The sequence below is a fragment of the Schistocerca cancellata genome, chromosome 9 (genome assembly GCF_023864275.1).
Source record: "Schistocerca cancellata isolate TAMUIC-IGC-003103 chromosome 9, iqSchCanc2.1, whole genome shotgun sequence".
Lineage (NCBI taxonomy): Eukaryota > Metazoa > Arthropoda > Insecta > Orthoptera > Acrididae > Schistocerca > Schistocerca cancellata.
Genome location: NC_064634.1, coordinates 187831078 through 187850009, shown reverse-complemented (window position 1 = coordinate 187850009; position 18932 = coordinate 187831078). Strand labels below are relative to the sequence as shown.

Sequence of the window (18932 nt, the reverse complement as noted above, 5' to 3'; positions counted from 1 at the left end):
GTTTATATTTCAGGCACATGTTAACATTATCTTTGAGTTTCATGTTCATCTTTTTGAGCAGATTATTGTCTTACCATCATAGGTACTATAAAAAGTGATGCAATGGAATTATGTCAAGTGTTACAACAACAAATTAGGAAAACATAATTCTCTGTATATCAACTTTTAAAAAACTTTAGAAGCAGAATTTAAATCTCCCCATGGATTCCAATGTTGTTATAAATTAGGCACACCTGTCAGTAGCTGAAGCATATGGTGTGAACCTAGGAGCACATGGGCCGTAGAAGAAACTGGAGATATCAAAGTATTCTATTGCTCTCTCTGCACAGAAAGAACTGCACAGCCACTTTCATTCATACAAATGATTTTTTTAATGGCATTTAATTCACACATTAAGATAACTTTCCAAAGGTGGCATCTCAAAGCTCATAAATATTTGAGGAATGTCATGACTACTACCAAGAGATGCTGAAAAATTTCTTTATTTAGTAATTAGTTTCAGTTCACAGACCATCATCGCGTACATAAAAGCATTTATAAAATCAGATAAGGTGATGTAAAATCATTGGTATCAGATAACATAATCCATGAATTTGTCACTGTTGACACATGGTAATATAAATTACATCGTCAACCATAAACTGTGCCAGACAGTGCTCCATACATGGTACATCAACAGTTAGGATTGAAACAGAGGCATTATGCATACTACTAATCATTACATACATATGGAGAATGTCTCTGTTTCTAGTAATTATACTGGTTGTTGATGCAACATGAATAAGTGCACTGTCTGGCAGAGTTAATGTTTGATGATGTAATACATTGTCATGTGAAAATGGTGATGAAATTGTGGAATTTATTATCTGACACCAATGATTTTATATCACCCATTATGCCGCTGAAAATTATTTTATGAACTTGAGAATGGTCTGTGAACAGCATCTGATTGTTAAATAAAGAAATTTTGAAAGCAGTTCTTTGCTGTAATCATCATGTTCTTCAAATAAGACAACTTCATTTGATACATTAAGCAGCAAATTGTCATCATGGACACCAAATAGCTAAGTATTTCATTCTTTCTGTGCAGTTGGTATGACAGTGATTTGGCCACATGAAAGATTTTTTATTAGTATTGTTCTATTAGCTAACATTGTCAAAAATGGAAAGCCAAGACTAATTAGTTAGCTATTGTCCAACAATGAAACAGTTTTGGATAACAATGTAGAACTTTATATATATTTGGGTGGAAGAACTGAAAGCATCAAAAACTGATTAGATTGGATTAGATTTACTTTCATTCCAATTGATCTGTAGTGAGGAGGTCCTCCAGGATGTGGAACATGTCAGAAAAATAACAATACATGACAAATATTTACAAGTAAAACAAATAAGCTAATGTACCATTCCACAGGTCCCAAGTGGAATGATGGTCATTTTTTAATGAACACTATATGAAAGAGTCATTTTACAAATACTAATGTACTGAATTTAGAATAAAATTTTTTTTATTTATTTATAAGGTAATAAACATGTAATAGAACTACTATAATACTTATTTACAATGAACACATTACTGCACTGAAATGGTGCAGAAGTTAGATTGTACTTACTTACACACACACACACACACACACACCACACACACACACACACACACACACACACACACACATTTTCAATGAACACATTACTGCACTGAAATTGTGCAGAAGTTATATTGCACTTATATACAAATCAGTTGGTTTTACTGAGAAATTCATCAATGGAGTAGAAGGAGTTGGCCACCAATAAATCCTTTAGGCTTCTCTTAAACTGAATTTCATTGGTTGTTAAGCTTTTTATGGCTGCTGGCAAGTTATTGAAAATGTGTGTTCCTGAATAATGCACATCTTTTTGTACAAGACTAAGTGACTTTAAATCCTTGTGAAGATTATTCTTATTTCTAGTATTGATTCCATGAATTGAGCTGTTGGTTTGAAAAAGTGATGTATTTTTAATGACAAATTTCATTAAGGATTAAATATATTGGGAAGCAGTAGTTAGTACCCCTAGTTCCCTAAACAGGCTTCTGCAAGATGTTCTTGAGTTCACACCACATGTAACTCTTACTGCAAGTTTTTGCGCCTAGAAAACTTTAGCTTGGCTTGATGAATTACCCCAAAAAATAATCCCATATGACATTATGGAATGAAAGTAAGCATAGTATGCCAGCTTTTTCATTTTTATATCCCCCATGTCTGACAAAATTTGCATTGCAAACAGAGATTTGTTAAGATGCTTCATCAGTTCTGTGGTGTGCTCCTCCCAGTTGAATTTATTATCAAGCTGTAATCCCAAGAATTTAACACTGTCCACTTCTTCTATCCTCTTGTCATCGTATGTTAGACATATACTCGTGGGACACCCCTTACAAGTTCTGAACTGCATGTAGTGTGTTTTTTCAAAGTTTAATGACAAAGAATTAGCTAGGAACCAGTGATTAATGTCCACAAATATTTTATTGGCTGATCTTTCTAAGACTACACTTATTTGCTATTTATTGTAATGTTTGTATCATCGGCAAACAAAACGAACTTGGCATCTGGTAATGTTACTGATGAAAGGTCATTGATATAAACAAGAAAAAGTAAAGGCCCCAAAATGGAACCTTGTGGGACCCCACATGTAATTAGTTCCCAGTTGGATGATGCCCGATAGCTTGATACATGTCTCTTTCCTAATAACACCCTTTGTTTCCTGCCAGAGATATAATATTTGAACCATTTTGCAGCATTTCCTGTTACACTATAATATTCTAATTTACTTAAAAGGATATTTTGATTTACACAGTCAAATGCCTTTGACAGATCACAAAATATACCAGTTGCCTGCAATTTTTTGTCGAATGAATTAAGCACATTTTCACTGTAATTGTAGATAGCCTTCTCAATATCAGAAACTTTTAGAAATCCAAACTGTGACTTTGACAGTATGTTATTTGAGATAAGACGGTTATAAAGCCGACTGTACATTACTTTTTTGAAAATTTTTGAGAATGCTGGCAACAGTGAAATTGGACGGAAATTTGATGCTATTTCTTTATCTCCCTTCTTAAACAGTGGCTTAACTTCAGCATATTTCAGCCATTCAGGGAATATTCCACTGATAAACGACTGGTTACACAGATAGCTTAATATGTTACTTAGATCAGAATCACATTCTTTGATTAACTTTGTTGATATTTCATCATACCCACTAGATGTTTTTGATTTTAAAGATTTTATGATGGACATTATTTCTGTTGGGGTAGTGAGGGTCAAATTCATATTATGGAAGTTACTTGAAATGTCTGGTCTGAGGTACTCCATAGCAGCATCTACCGAACCTGACAACCACATCTTTTCAGTAACAGTTATAAAATGTTGGTGAAAAAGTTCTGCAACACTATATACATCTGTCAGCAATGTATCATTCACTCTTAATGCTATTTGTTCCTCTTCATGTCTGGTTCTAGCGGTCTTCTTCTTCACTATATCCCATATTGTCTTTATTTTGTTATCTGATATGACTATCTTTTCCTTGTAATATATTTGCTTTGACATCCGTATTACAGTCTTTAATATTTTGCAGTATTTCTTATAATGTGCTATAGCATCAACATTGGAAATGTTTCAGATTGACAGATACAGTTTTCTTTTTGTTTTACAAGATACCCCTATTCCTCGAGTAATCCATGGCTTCTTTGTATACTTTGCTCTAACCTTGGTAAGTTTTGGGGGAAACTAAATAGAAGCTTAGATCAAACAAAAAGGGAACCAAATAACAATTTAGAATAAACAAGAATAGAACTACACAACAGTTTAGAACAGTTAATGGGTAGTAGGATAGTTGCTTTGAATAATGGAGTGAAAGAGTTGAGGAATAAAATTCTAAATAATTGTGCACAGTTTATGGAGATAAAAAACATGTTGCCAAACAGAAACTGATTGTAGAGTCAGAGCATAAACAAATCAATGTGTAGATTAGTCCAATAGAGACTGAAATCATGAAGGTCACATCAAATTTTACAGACACAGCTGATAAGAACATCAAAATTGTTCACAATGTAATAAAACAAGAGAGTAATGTTTTGAGATCAAATATGTGTCAAAATATGGACTCTTCAATGAAAATTGGTAAATTAGAGGTGGAAACAGGTAATCAGATTTCCATAATTAATGGCAAAGTTGTAGAGGTAGAGAAAGTTGTAACAAGCAATGTGGATGCATCTAATAGTAATGTTGGTAATGTTTGTAAAAAAACTCACTAAATTGTAAGAGAATTTTGCTACTAGGAGTTTCATTAGTAATTTTACTGGGATATAGGCTAATGTCCCTGTAAATGTTTCCCTGGTGATAATAAACTTCATATAGTTATGATTTACAACACTTCATGATAGTTCTTTTGCTGGTACAGCTGATTTAACTGACATAAAATTTGTAAAAAAAGTTTTGGATGGAGAAACACTTTCATTGGCTTACCAGTACACTAATATGGACACATCATGCTGTGATTTTGAAGGAACAAAAATTCTGAATAAATTCTGGGCAGAAAGTGAACACGCAAGGATTAAAAGTGAATTTTTAAATGGATTATGTTACAAGAAGAGGAATGACTGCATTTACGAATTTTATGAGAAACAATGAAGAAAATTAATCCACTCAGACAGACCATTTGATGAACTTACACAAATAGATGCATTAAAAAGGATTAGAAAGGTATGACAGATGTAATTTTACTCAGAATAGATGTTGTGGGTGTCAGTGTGGGGGGTGGAATCATTATTATAGTAACATGTGGAATTATAGGAGGAGAGAAGGAAGAAATTACAGAAACAGTTACCAGGGAAGCGATAACTGAAGAGAATCACAGTGGAATGACATAAATAGGAATGAGAGTAAAGTGTACAAAAACTGGAATCATTCAAAGACTATCTATGCTCAGCAGTGTAGAAATACCCGGATGATTCAATATTAGTTGGAGGCAACCTTAATCTGCTGCGTATAGACTAGGACATTTATAGGTCCATTGCAGTGCTTCATTGCAAGTACTTTTGAACATGTTTTTTGAAAACTACCTTGAACAACTAGTTAGGCTACCCACATTAAGTGTAAATATTTTATACCTTGAAACTACAAGCATGTGTGATCTTATTAACAGAGTCAATATAGAGACAGGGATTAGCGATCATAATGTTATTAGAGTTATAATGGTTACTAAATCCATTAAGAAGGCTGGAGGGGGGGGGGGGAGGGGGGGTTAATGCTAGAAAGAGCAGATGAGCAGTTTTAGCATACCACTGAGGCATAATTTAATTCCAATGTGATGCACGAAGGCAAATTATGGGCTATTGTAAATCATGCTTTGGAGATGTATATGTTATGTAAGAGGATTAAAGATGGAAAAGACCCTCTGTGGTTCAGCAATAAAATTCAGAAAATTCTGAGGAAGCAGAGATTTTTGCACTTTCCGTTCGAAAAAGAATGAGCAAATGATGACAGGAAAAGTTAGTGGAAATGCATATGTCAGTAAGAAGTTAAATGCGCAAAGCATACAACTACTTCCACATCATAGTTTAGTGAAAGATGCTGCTGAGAACCCAAGAAAATTCTGTTTATAAGTAATACCACTGAGTGAATCGAAGGCTTCTATCAACTTGTAGTCTCCCCTGCCTTCCCAGTTGCAGCTATTGGAGCAAAATCTTTTCTGAAGATTCAGGAGGAGTAAGATTACAATTACTTTTTAGTTTACTTATCTTTTCTTGCAGAGTTGACTTCAGTTCTTCTTGTCTAGGGGTATGATTCTTGAAGCTGAATTTCTCATATTTTTAATCCTCATGCTTGAACTGATCAACATAATTTTGAAGTTGTTGCAGAATTTTTGTTTTTACATTAATTTATTTTTTGAATTTTCACATTAACAAACCAAAATTACATTGTTTGCCCAAGATACAAAAATGCATCTGATCACATCTGAGACATGCTTACTACTACTTCACTCTGCAGTAATAACAATATTCCAAAGGGTTTAAAATTTTCTTCACAAGTGAATTTCTATTAGTTTTGATTATTGTTTCATAAATGAATCCAGAAATAAACATAATAAACAGTAGTAGATTTTGTAACTAGTAACAGAAAATTTAAGTGTGCCAAATAATTTGTAATTTCAAATGTTCCTAAAAAATAAATTTAGCTGTACATTCAGAACTAGTATTCATTGATTATAACATCCAAAATAATAATTCCTAATCATAAATTTTAGCTTGAAGTATAATATATTGCATATAAAATTATGCTTCAGAAAAGCAGCTGAGATAATACTGACCTGTCCAAAATTTGAAAAATGTTGCTTGTACCTACTACTACTGTTGAGGAAAGGTAATGATATAGGGGGATGTCCCATTACAATATCACCCTCACATAATATGGAAACAATGTATTTATAATATTTTGTGACAGACTATAAGGTTTGGCAAACAGTGTACAAAATGATGCCAAAAGATAGAATACAGATGTATAGAAGTATCTGATACATAACATATTACAAAAAAACATAAGAAAAGTGTCTGTTATCCAAGTCATAACCTATATATATATGAAGAAACGGCATTCAGATATTCAGATCTTTGGAACATTCTGTCTCAAGATAAATGATATAAATGGCAAAACCACAACATTACAACACTAAACTATAGAGAGAAGTGCAGAGGCAATGTAAATTACTAGAATTAGAAATTGCAAGTTTACATCTATAAAGTTGCATCTTAAAGATCATTAAAAAAGAGGAAAAAGAATTTAGAGTCTAAGTGTATGGCGAGTGAGCCAATTTGAAAAACTCACAATGATGTTTACAGACCAGAAGAATATACTCAATCACAGGTATGAGTATAGCACAGAATCAATCAGCCACATAGAACAGAGCATGTAAGGATATGTTGACTCATGAAAGGAGAAAATAATAAAAAAATATTAGGGCCTATGCTTACGATGTGGAGACCAACCCACAAATCCAAACCACACTGGGTACACAGCAGCAGAAATGTTTCAACACAACAAAATGAATAAACTTCATACTCATGTACCAATAAGTTCAATCAAATGTAAAGAATTATTAGAGGAAACATCTAGCCTCAATCAATAGTTTTACACTCTCCTTGAGTACGCACACAAAGTCACCGATGACCAGGGGTACCCAAAACCCAGTCAAAACCACAAGAGTCTGCTCACAACTCGAGTTCCAATCAGATACAATATTGCAGCACTCAGGATAAATACAGGTAAACAGAGTCATAATTAGCTTTGAATGATAACATAATCGAGTAACTTGAGGACCAAAATCAGTCTGTGAAATCAGAAATGCATAATCTTATTATACAGTCTATACTTGATTTATGATCACAAACGTAGATATCTTCCACATTATTTGCTAATTGTTCATTCAAACTAACCCACTTACATAGAAGCCTAGAAAGTTAATTTACAACTGATAAAAAAAGTATTTACTGAATGCTGAGATAAGAAAACTCATTGAAATGTATGACTAGTAACTTAACAGTGCTTAATTTTATCAGGTTCTCATAATTATTTACAACATGGTTCATAGAATGTACTCTTGAACTTTTTAAGTTTTCAAATTTCTGTACTGAACATAACAAATCATCACATTATTTATAGTTAGATAATGTATCAAGAAGTTAATTCCCCTACTTGGGTGGGGGAATATGTTCAATAGCACTTTCCATAGTGACTACTTTTCTAAAGAAATAGTTCCACAAATTCTTCATATAGGATAATTTCTTGGCTAACAATTTACAAATTTCAGTCACAAGACTGATGTAGTTGACAGACACTTGAGTACATCACCCAGCATCTATGATGTCTTGTAAGCCGACTGGACTAGCAAGGGTGCTGCCATACATAGTGTGGGAATGGATTGTTCAGTTTCCTCCCTAGATTTCCCATCAGTAACTTCTTGGCTTTTGGCAAGATCAATGTGTAGACTGTTTTGCTTAAAATATGACAGGAGATAAGGAAATGATAGCTAGTTTATTTCAGTTTCTGTAGTAATGTGTAACATCACCAACAACTTTAATCTTGCTACAATTAAGAGCTCCTTTAAGCCATATGGACACAGACTCTGACTCCTTTGTTTTACGATGATTTCTCATGCTAAGAACCAATGGCATTGTAGACGTATAGTAAGATGTACCAATGTCTCTGTTATAGCCTTTGCAGATGCATATTGAATATCACGCTTATGAATGCAGACACTAATTGACATGGTAATGGTTGGGTTACAGTGGCTGTAGTATGTGGTGCTAAAGTAGACACTGTAGCTGGCCTTGAGACTTTTACCAGTCGAGAGATTGTTTCAGATTTGTGAGGTGTATAACAGAGACATTGGTACATGTTACTATATGTCTACAATGCCATTGGTTCTCAGGATGAGGAATCATTGTAAAATAAATGAGTCAGAGTCTGTGTCTGTATGGCTTAAAGGAGCTCTCAATTGCAGCAAGATTAAAGTCGTTGGTGATGTGACACATTATCAAAGAAATTGATATAAAGCACTTATCCCTTCCTTATATCCTGTGAGATTATTTTGATTAAAAATGAAAAACATTAAAAATAACTTTATTAAAGATCATACACACAGCAAAATAAGAAACCTATTGTGTCATGGTAAATGACCAATCCCGAGTCCAGAAACTGATATATATTTGATATCTGCAATACTTAAGTAGACCTTGCCATTGATTGGGAGGCTTGTGTGCCTCAGCGATACAGATAGCTGTACCGTAGATACAACCACAACGGAGGGGTATCTGTTGAGAGGCCAGACAAATGTGTGGCTCCTGAAAAGGGGCAGCAGCCTTTTCGGTAGTTGCAGGGGCAACAGTCTGGATGATTGACTGATCTGGCCTTGTAACATTAACCAAAACGGCCTTGCTGTGCTGGTACTGTGAACGTCTGAAAGCAAGGGGAAACTACAGCTCTAATTTTTCCCGAGGGCATGCAGCTTTACTGTATGGTTAAATGATGGTAGCGTCCTCTTGGGTAAATATTCCAGAGGTAAAATAGTTCCCCATTTGGATCTCTGGGTGGGGACTAATCAGGAGGACACCATTATTAGAATAAACAAAACTGGTGTTCTACAGATCAGAGTGTGGAATGTCCCTTAATGGGACAGGTAGGTTAGAAAATTTAAAAAGGGAAATGGATGGGTTAAAGTTAGATATAGTGGAAATTAGTGAAGTTTGGTGGCAGGAGGAACAAGATTTCTGGTCAGGTGAGTACAGGGTTATAAATACAAAAGCAAACAGGGGTAATGCAGGAGTACGTTTAATAATGAGAAAAAAATAGTGGCATGGGTAAGCTACTATGAACAGCACAGTGAGCGCATTATTGTAGCCAACATAGACACAAAGCCCACACCTACCACAGTAGTACAAGTTTATATGCCCACTAGCTCTGCAGATGACAAACAGATTGAGGAAATGTATGACGAGATAAAAGTGATTATTCAGATAGTGAAGGGAGACAAAAATTTAATAGTCATTGGGGACTGGAAGTCAATAGTGGAAAAAGGGAGAGAAGGAAAACTAGTAGGTGAATGAGGGTAAGGAATGAAAGAGGAAATTGCCTGGTAGAGTTTTGCACAGTGCATAACTTAATCATAGCTAACACTTGGTTTAAGAATCATAAAAGAAGGTTGTATATGTGGAAGAGGCCTGGAGACACTGGAAGGTTTCAGATAGATTATATAATTGTAAGACAGATTTAGGAACCAGGTTTTAAATTGTAAGACATTTCCAGGTGCAGATTTGGACTCTGACCACAATCTATTGGTTATGAACTGTAAATTAAAACTGAAGATACTGCAAAAAGTTGGGAATTTAAGGAGATGGAACCTGGATAAACTGAAAGAACCAGGGTATGTAGAGAGATTCAGAGAGAGTATTAGGGAATGATTGACAAGAAAGAGGGAAAGAAATACAGTAGAAGAAGAATGGGTAGCTTTGATAGATGAAATAGTGAAGGCAGCAGAGGATCAAGTAGGTAGAAAGACGAGGGGTTGTAGAAATCCTTGGGTAATAGAAGAGATATTGAATTTCATTGATGAAAGGAGAAAACATAAGAATGCAGTAGATGAAGCAGGCAAAAAGGAATACAATTGTGTAAGGATGTAGAGGCATATATCACAAGGGGTAAGATAGACACTGCCTACAGGAAAATTAAAGAGACCTTTGGAGAAAAGAGAACAACCTGTATGAATATCAAGAGTGCAGATGGAAAACAAATTCAAAGCAAAGAAGGGAAAGCAGGAAGGTGGAAGGTGTATATAGAGGGTCTATACAATGGTGATGTACTTGAGGGTAATTTTATGGAAATGGAAGAGGAAATAGATGAAGATTAAAAGAACACTGAAAGACCTAAGTCGAAACAAGGCCCCTTGAGTAGACAATATTCCATTAGAACTACTAATAGCCGTGGGAGAGCTAGCCTCGACAAAACTCTGCCATCTGGTGAGGAAGATGTATGAGACAGGTGAAATACCCTCAGACTTCAGGAAGATTATAATAATTCCAACCCCAAAGAAAGCAGGTGTTGACAGGTGCAAAAATTACCAAACTATCAGTTTCATAAGTCACAGCTGCAAAATACTAACACAAATTCTTTACAGACTAATGGAAAAACTGGTAGAAGCTGACCTAATGGAAAATCAGTTTGGATTCTGTAGAAATGTTGGAACACGTGATGCAATACTGACCCTATGACTTATCTTAGAAGATAGATTAGGGAAAAGCAAACCTACATTTCTAGCATTTGTTGACTTAGAGAAAACTTTTGACAATGTTGACTAGAATATTCTCTTTCAGATTCTGAAGGTGGCAGGGGTCAAATACTTGGAGTGAAAGGCTATTTACAGTTTTACAGAAACAGACGGCAGTTATAAGAATTGAGGGGCACAGAAGGGAAGCAGTGATTGAAAAGGGAGTGAGACAGGGTTGCAGGCTATCCCCGGTGTTATTCAATCTGCATATTGAAAAAGCAGAAAAGGAAAGAAAAGAAAAATTTGGAGTAGGAATTAAAATCCATGGAGATGAAATAAAAACTTTGAGGTTCACCAATGACATTGTAATTCTGTCAGAGACAGCAAAGGACCTGGGATGTGGATGTGGATATGGTGTTATGGGCGCTCAACAGTGTAGTCTTTAGTGCCCGAGCAAAGGACCTGGAAGAGCAGTTGAATGGAATGGATAGTGTCATGAAAGGAGGATATAAGATGAACATCAACAAAAGCAAAACGAGGATAATGGAATGTAGTAGAATTAAATCAGGTGATGCTGAGGGAATCAGATTAGGAAATGAGACACTTAACGTAGCAGATGAGTTTTGCTATTTGGGGAGCAAAATAACTGATAATGGTCAAAGAAGAGAGGATATAAAATGTAGACTGGCAATGGCAAGGAAAGTATTTCTGAAGAAGAGAAATTGGTTAACATCAAGTATAGATTTTAGTGTGAGGAAGTTGTTTCTGTAAGTATTTGTATGGAGTGTAGCCATCTATGGAAGTTAAACATGGACAATAAATAGTTTAGACAAGAAGAGATTAGAAGCTTTCGAAATGTGGTGCTACAGAAGAATGTTGAAGATTAGATGGGTAGATCATGTAACTGATGAGGAGGTACTGAATAGAATTGGGGAGAAGAGGAATTTGTGGCACAACTTGACTAGAAGAAGGGATAACTTGGTAGGGAGGCATCAAGGGATCTCCAATTTAGTATTGGAGGGCAGTGTGGTGGGTAAAAATCATAGAGGGAGACCAAGAGATGAATACACTAAGCATATTCAGGAGGATGTAGGTTGCAGTAGGTACTTGGAGATAAAGAAGCTTGCACAGGATAGAGTAGCATGGAGAGATGCAGCAAACCAGTCTCTGAACTGAAGACCACAACAACAACAGATTGAGTAAGGAAATGCTATATAAGTGACGTTTCTCTTAAGACTGTGTCAGTCATCGAGCAGCTGGACTTTCAGCAGCACTAACACAGACTAGTGATGCCATATTATTATGGAGGAGAAGGTGTTTGTGCCTTACAGTATACAAAGCTATTGATAATATTGCTATTAGTACGAAGAATGGAATAAGTATCCAAGTGATTTTGCATGCGCCTCCAGTCTTTGGCGGATACATATTGAATTTCATGCTTATGAACACAACAGATGCTAATCGACATGGTAGTGGTTGAGTTACAGTGGTTGTAGTACATGGTACACACTGTATATGGTTCTCCTTCCTATATTGAAAAAATAAGTATGCAGGGTTCACTTCACAATGGATTAAAAAGTGTTCACCTACATGGTACATTAATAAACAGAGTTAAACACAATGAAAAAATGATCCAGTAAGGTAATATATACACATAAACATATGAAACTTGAAGATACTATTCCTAATATTTGCAGTACACATGAATAAACCTAGTCTTCACTCAGTTTAGCACAACATCCATGACTTTCATAAAAGAATTAATGACAATTAAATTTAATTATTCTCTACAGAGTACACAATAATAATAATAATAATAATAATAATAATAATAATAATAAACCCCATGGAGGCCCAGGAAAAGAATAGGCCTCTGGTATGTTCTACCAGTCGTAAAAGGCAACGAAAAGAACAAACCACTAATAGGGCTAACCCCTCTTTTAGTGTGATTAGTTGGTTCAGGACAGAACTAATGAAGCCTTGGACAAGCGCTGTCATGGTCGGCGACGACGCTTGAACCCTATGCCCGCCCACAATGGTAACTACACTGCTAGCCACACGGCAAATGATTTAAATCAAAATAGAGGTGTTTTGCAGGATATGCTTCCTGCAACCACTCTAGAAGAAAAACAAAGACAGAGGATGAGATGGTCAGATGAAGTTAACTGACAACTCATGTTCTGTTATTATGAAGCAACAAACTTAGGAACCAATGTAACTGGATACAGATCACAAGTATACACAACATTTATTACCAGATACCCAGAATTAAAATTTTTAACAGAACAACGACTAGCTGATCAGATTCGTATAATAATCAAAAATAACAGGATACCCCAGTCAGAATTAGAAAACATCAAACAACAAGTACAACAAATACTGGAACAAGATAATGTGCATCAGAAGAAGAAGAAAATACAGTAATGGACTCAAACATCCCAGAGCAAACCAACAAATAACAACACGCATCAATTAAACAATCAGATGAAAATGAAATCTTAAGACAGCCACCAGAACAGAATACGAAGACACAAATACAGACATTAGACCATTCTTGCATAGACCACCAAATAACCCACAAGTCGAAACAACAATAAAAACTATCAACACAATCATACACAACAAAATAAATGAAAATACAACTATGGGAGAGTTACAACTACAGGTTTATGTAGGAGCACTCACTACACTAAATATACACACTAGGCAGAGATCAGAACCAACCAATACACAGAAGAAACCCACAAAACCATCATTGCAACACAGGCTACAGATCAGAATAGAAAAACTGAGAAAAAGACATCAGACAGCTAACACAATTTATAAGAAATGAAATATCAGACAAAAAACAAAAAAGTTTAGGTAAAATCTCACAACAAGAAGCAATAGAGCAATTAGATGAAAAAAGCAGAAATGACAAGCATTGGCCAAATGACTTAGAAGATACAAAAGAAGTGAAAATAGAAGGAAACAAAACCAAACATTCAACACAAACCAAAAGAAATTTTACCAGACAATAGATAACACACACATTAAAATAGACAATCCACCAAACATAACAGACATGGAACACTTCTGGAGCAACGTATGGTCAAACCCGGTACAACATAACAGACATTCACAGCGAATACAAGCAGATACAGACTCATACAAGATGTACCACAAATGCCTGAAGTTATAATTTTGCAACATGAAGTCACCCGAGCCATTAATTCTACGCACAATTGGAAAGCCCCTGGAAGTGATAAAATAGCAAATTTCTGACTAAAGAAGTTCACCTCAACACATTCACATCTAACTAAATTATTTAACAGTTACATTGCAGACCCATACACAGTCCCTGATACACTTACACAAGGAATAACTTATCTGAAACCTAAAGATCAGGCAGACACAGCAAACCCAGCAAAATATTGCCCCATAACATGCCTACCAACAATCTACAAAATATTAACTTCAGTCATTACACAGAAATTAATGACACATACAACACAGAACAAAATTATAAATGAAGAACAAAAAGACTGCTGCAAAGGAGTATGAGGATGTAAAGAGCAACTGATAATAGATACAGAGGTAACATATCAAGCTAAAACTAAACAAAGGGCGCTGCACTACGCATACATTGATTACCAAAAAGCTTTTGATAGTGTACCCCACTCATGGTTACTACAGATACTGGAAATATACAAAGTAGATCCTAAATTAATACAGTTCCTAAACATAGTAATGAAAAATTGGAAAACCACACTTAATATCCAAACAAATTCAGATAATATCACATCACAGCCAATACAGATTAAGTGTGGAATATACCAAGGAGACTCATTAAGTCCTTTCTGGTTCTGCCTTGCTCTGAACCCACTATCCAACATGCTAAATAATACAAATTATGGCTATAATATTACTGGAATCACACATTTGCTATACATGGATGATCTAAAACTACTGGCAGCAACAAATCAACAACTCAACCAATTACTTAAGATAACAGAAGTATTCAGCAATGATATAAATATGGCTTTTGGAACAGACAAATATAAGAAAAATAAAATAGTCAAGGGAAAACACACTAAACAAGAATATTACATATGGGATCACCACAGCGACTGCATAGAAGTGATGGAAAAAACAGATGCCTATAAATATCTAGGATACAGACAAAAAATAGGAATGGATAATACCAATATTAAAGAAGAACTAAAAGAAAATATAGACAAAGACTAACAAAAATACTGAAAACAGAATTGACAGCAAGAAACAAGACAAAAGCTATAAATACTTATGCTATACCAATATTGACCTACTCATTTGGAGTAGTGAAATGGAGTAACACAGACCTAGAAGCACTCAATACACTTACACGATCACAATGCCACAAATATAGAATACATCACATACATTCAGCAACAGAAAGATTCACATTAAGCAGAAAGGAAGGAGGAAGGGGATTTATCGACATAAAAAACCTACCTTATGGACAGGTAGACAATTTAAAAAAATTCTTTATAGAACGAGCAGAAACTAGCAACATACACAAAGCAATCACTCATATAAATACATCGGCTACATCATTGCAATTTCATAACCACTTCTACAACCCTTTAGATCACATAACATCAACAGATACAAAGAAAGTAAATTGGAAAAAGAAAACACTACATGGTAAGCACCCGTATCATCTAACACAGCCACACATAGATCAAGACGCATCCAACGCATGGCTAAGAAAAGACAATATATACAGTGAGACAGAAGGATTCATGATTGCAATACAGGATCAAACAATAAACACCAGATATTACAGCAAGCATACTATTAAAGATTCCAATACCACAACAGATAAATGCAGACTTTGCAAACAACAAATAGAAACAGTATACCACATCACAAGTGGATGTACAATACTAGCAAATACAGAATACCCCAGAAGACATGACAATGTAGCAAAAATAATACATCAACAGCTTGCCATACAACATAAACTAATAAAACAACATGTTCCCACATACAAGAATGCACCACAAAATGTACTGTAGAATGATGAATACAAATGATACTGGAACAGAAGCATTATAACAGATAAAACAACACCACATAACAAACCTGACATCATACTCACCAATAAAAAGAAGAAATTAACACAACTAATCGAAATATACATACCCAATACAACAAATATACAGAAGAAAACAGGAGAAAAAATTGAAAAATACATCCAACTGGCTGAGGAAGTCAAGGACATGTGGCATTAGGATAAAGTTGACATTGTACCAATTACACTATCAACTACAGGTGTCATACCACACAGTATCCACCAGTACATCAACACAATACAGCTACATCCAGACAAAGATGATGTGACTTACCAAATGAAAGTGCTGGCAGGTCGACAGACACACAAATGAACACAAACATACACACAAAATTCAAGCTTTCGCAACAAACTGTTGCCTCATCAGGAAAGAGGGAAGGAGAGGGAAAGACGAAAGGATGTGGGTTTTAAGGGAGAGGGTAAGGAGTCATTCCAGTCCCGGGAGCGGAAAGACTTACCTTAGGGGGAAAAAAGGACGGGTACACACTGCGATGGAGCACTTCCTTTCACGCCGATCACCTGCCACCCTACCTAAAACCTCTTTCCTCATTACCTTAGCCAGCTTCATCCTGACCCACAACTTCTTCACTTTTGAAAACCAGACATACCAACAATTAAAGGGAACAGCCATGGGTACCAGGATGGCCCCCTCGTACGCCAACCTATTCATGGGTCGCTAAGAGGAAGCCTTCTTGGTTACCCAGGCCTGCCAACCCAAAGTTTGGTACAGATTTATTGATGACATCTTCATGATCTGGACTCACAGTGAAGAAGAACTCCAGAATTTCCTCTCCAACCTCAACTCCTTTGGTTCCATCAGATTCACCTGGTCCTACTCCAAATCCCATGCCACTTTCCTTGATGTTGACCTTCACCTGTCCAATGGGCAGCTTCACACGTCCGTCCACATCAAACCCACCAACAAGCAACAGTACCTCCATTACGACAGCTGCCACCCATTCCACATCAAACGGTCCCTTCCCTACAGCCTAGGCCTTCGTGGCAAACGAATCTGCTCCAGTCCGGAATCCCTGAGGCATTACACCAACAACCTGACAACAGCTTTCGCATCCCGCAACTACCCTCCCGACCTGGTACAGAAGCAAATAACCAGAGCCACTTCCTCATCCTCTCAAACCCAGAACCTCCCACAGAAGAACCACAAAAGTGCCCCACTTGTGACAGGATACTTTCCGGGACTGGATCAGATTCTGAATGTGGCTCTCCAGCAGGGATACAACTTCCTCAAATCCTGCCCTGAAATGAGATCCATCCTTCATGAAATCCTCCCCACTCCACCAAGAGTGTCTTTCCGCCGTCCACCTAACCTTCGTAACCTCTTGGTTCACCCCTATGGAATCCCCAAACCACCATCCCTACCCTCTGGCTCCTACCCTTGTAACCGCCCCCGGTGTAAAACCTGTCCCATGCACCCTCCCACCACCACCTACTCCAGTCCTGTAACCCGGAAGGTGTACACAATCAAAGGCAGAGCCACGTGTGAAAGCACCCACGTGATCTACCAACTGACCTGCCTACACTGTGATGCATTCTATGTGGGAATGACCAGCAACAAACTGTCCATTCGCATGAATGGACACAGGCAGACAGTGTTTGTTGGTAATGAGGATCACCCTGTGGCTAAACATGCCTTGGTGCACGGCCAGCACATCTTGGCACAGTGTTACACCGTCCGGGTTATCTGGATACTTCCCACTAACACCAACCTGTCAGAACTCCGGAGATGGGAACTTGCCCTTCAGCATATCCTCTCTTCTCGCTATCCGCCAGGCCTCAATCTCCGCTAATTTCTAATTTCAATCTGCCGCCGCTCATACCTCACCTGTCTTTCAACATCATCTTTGCCTCTGTACTTCCGTCCCGACTGACATCTCTGCCCAAACTCTTTGCCTTTACAAATGTCTGCTTGTGTCTGTGTATGTGTGGATGGATATGTGTGTGTGTGCGAGTGTATACCTGTCCTTTTTTCCCCCTAAGGTAAGTCTTTCCGCTCCCGGGATTGGAATGACTCCTTACCCTCTCCTTTAAAACCCATATCCTTTTGTCTTTCCTTCTCCTTCCCTCTTTCCTGACGAGGCAACCGTTGGTTGTGAAAGCTTGGATTTTGTGTGTATGTTTGTGTTTGTTTGTGTGTCTGTCGACCTGCCAGCACTTTCATTTGGTAAGTCACATCATCTTTGTTTTTATATATATATATATATATATATATATATATATATATACAACTACAGAAATCTGTAATTATTGATACATGTTCAATTACCCGAAAGTTCCTAAATGCAATGTAACATATACCGTACAGTAAAAAGGAAGTCAAGCTTGATCAAGGTCTGCGTCACTTTCCATTTTTAACCAGACATAACGTCTGAGACAGGAAAGAGAATTAACAACAATAATATTTAACACTAATGGCATTCTAAAAGAAGAAATTTATTGCTAGATATTTAGTGGCATTGTCCCATTGCAAAATTGAAAGGATCTACCCATTTAGTCACGTGGCATATATGTATCAAATTGTAAAGCACAAATCTATTTCAAAACAGGTTTTTTTCTGTTTTTCTTTCCTTTTTTGTCATCAGCCTTCTGACTGGTTTGATGCGGCCCGCCACAAATTCCTCGTTCCTCTCCTGTGCTAACCTCTTCATCTCAGAGTAGCACTTGCAACCTACGCCCTCGATTATTTGCTGCATTGTATTCCAATCTCTGTCTTCCTCTACAGTTTTTGCCCTCTTGTACCATGGAAGTCATTCCCTCATGTCTTAACAGATGTCCTATCATCGTGTCCCTTCTCCTTATCAGTGTTTTCCACATATTACTTTCCTATACGATTTGGTGTAGAACCTCCTCATTCCTTACCTTACCAGTCCCCCTAGTTTTCAACATTCATCTGTAGCGCCACATCCCAAATTCAATTCTCTTCTGTTCTGGTGGACCCACAGTCCATGTTTCACTACCATACAATGCTATACTCCAGATGTACACTCTCAGGAATTTCCTCCTCAAAATAAGGCTGATATTTGAT

The 18932-nt window shown here is 36.6% G+C and overlaps 1 protein-coding gene across 1 annotated transcript in view; it reads right to left on the bottom strand.

Annotated features, from left to right (window-relative positions):
- The window catches only part of LOC126100255 (dynein axonemal intermediate chain 7-like), an 844976-nt gene that overhangs the window by 592450 nt on the left and 233594 nt on the right, over positions 1-18932 (bottom strand). The gene's annotated exons all lie outside the window — the stretch shown is intronic.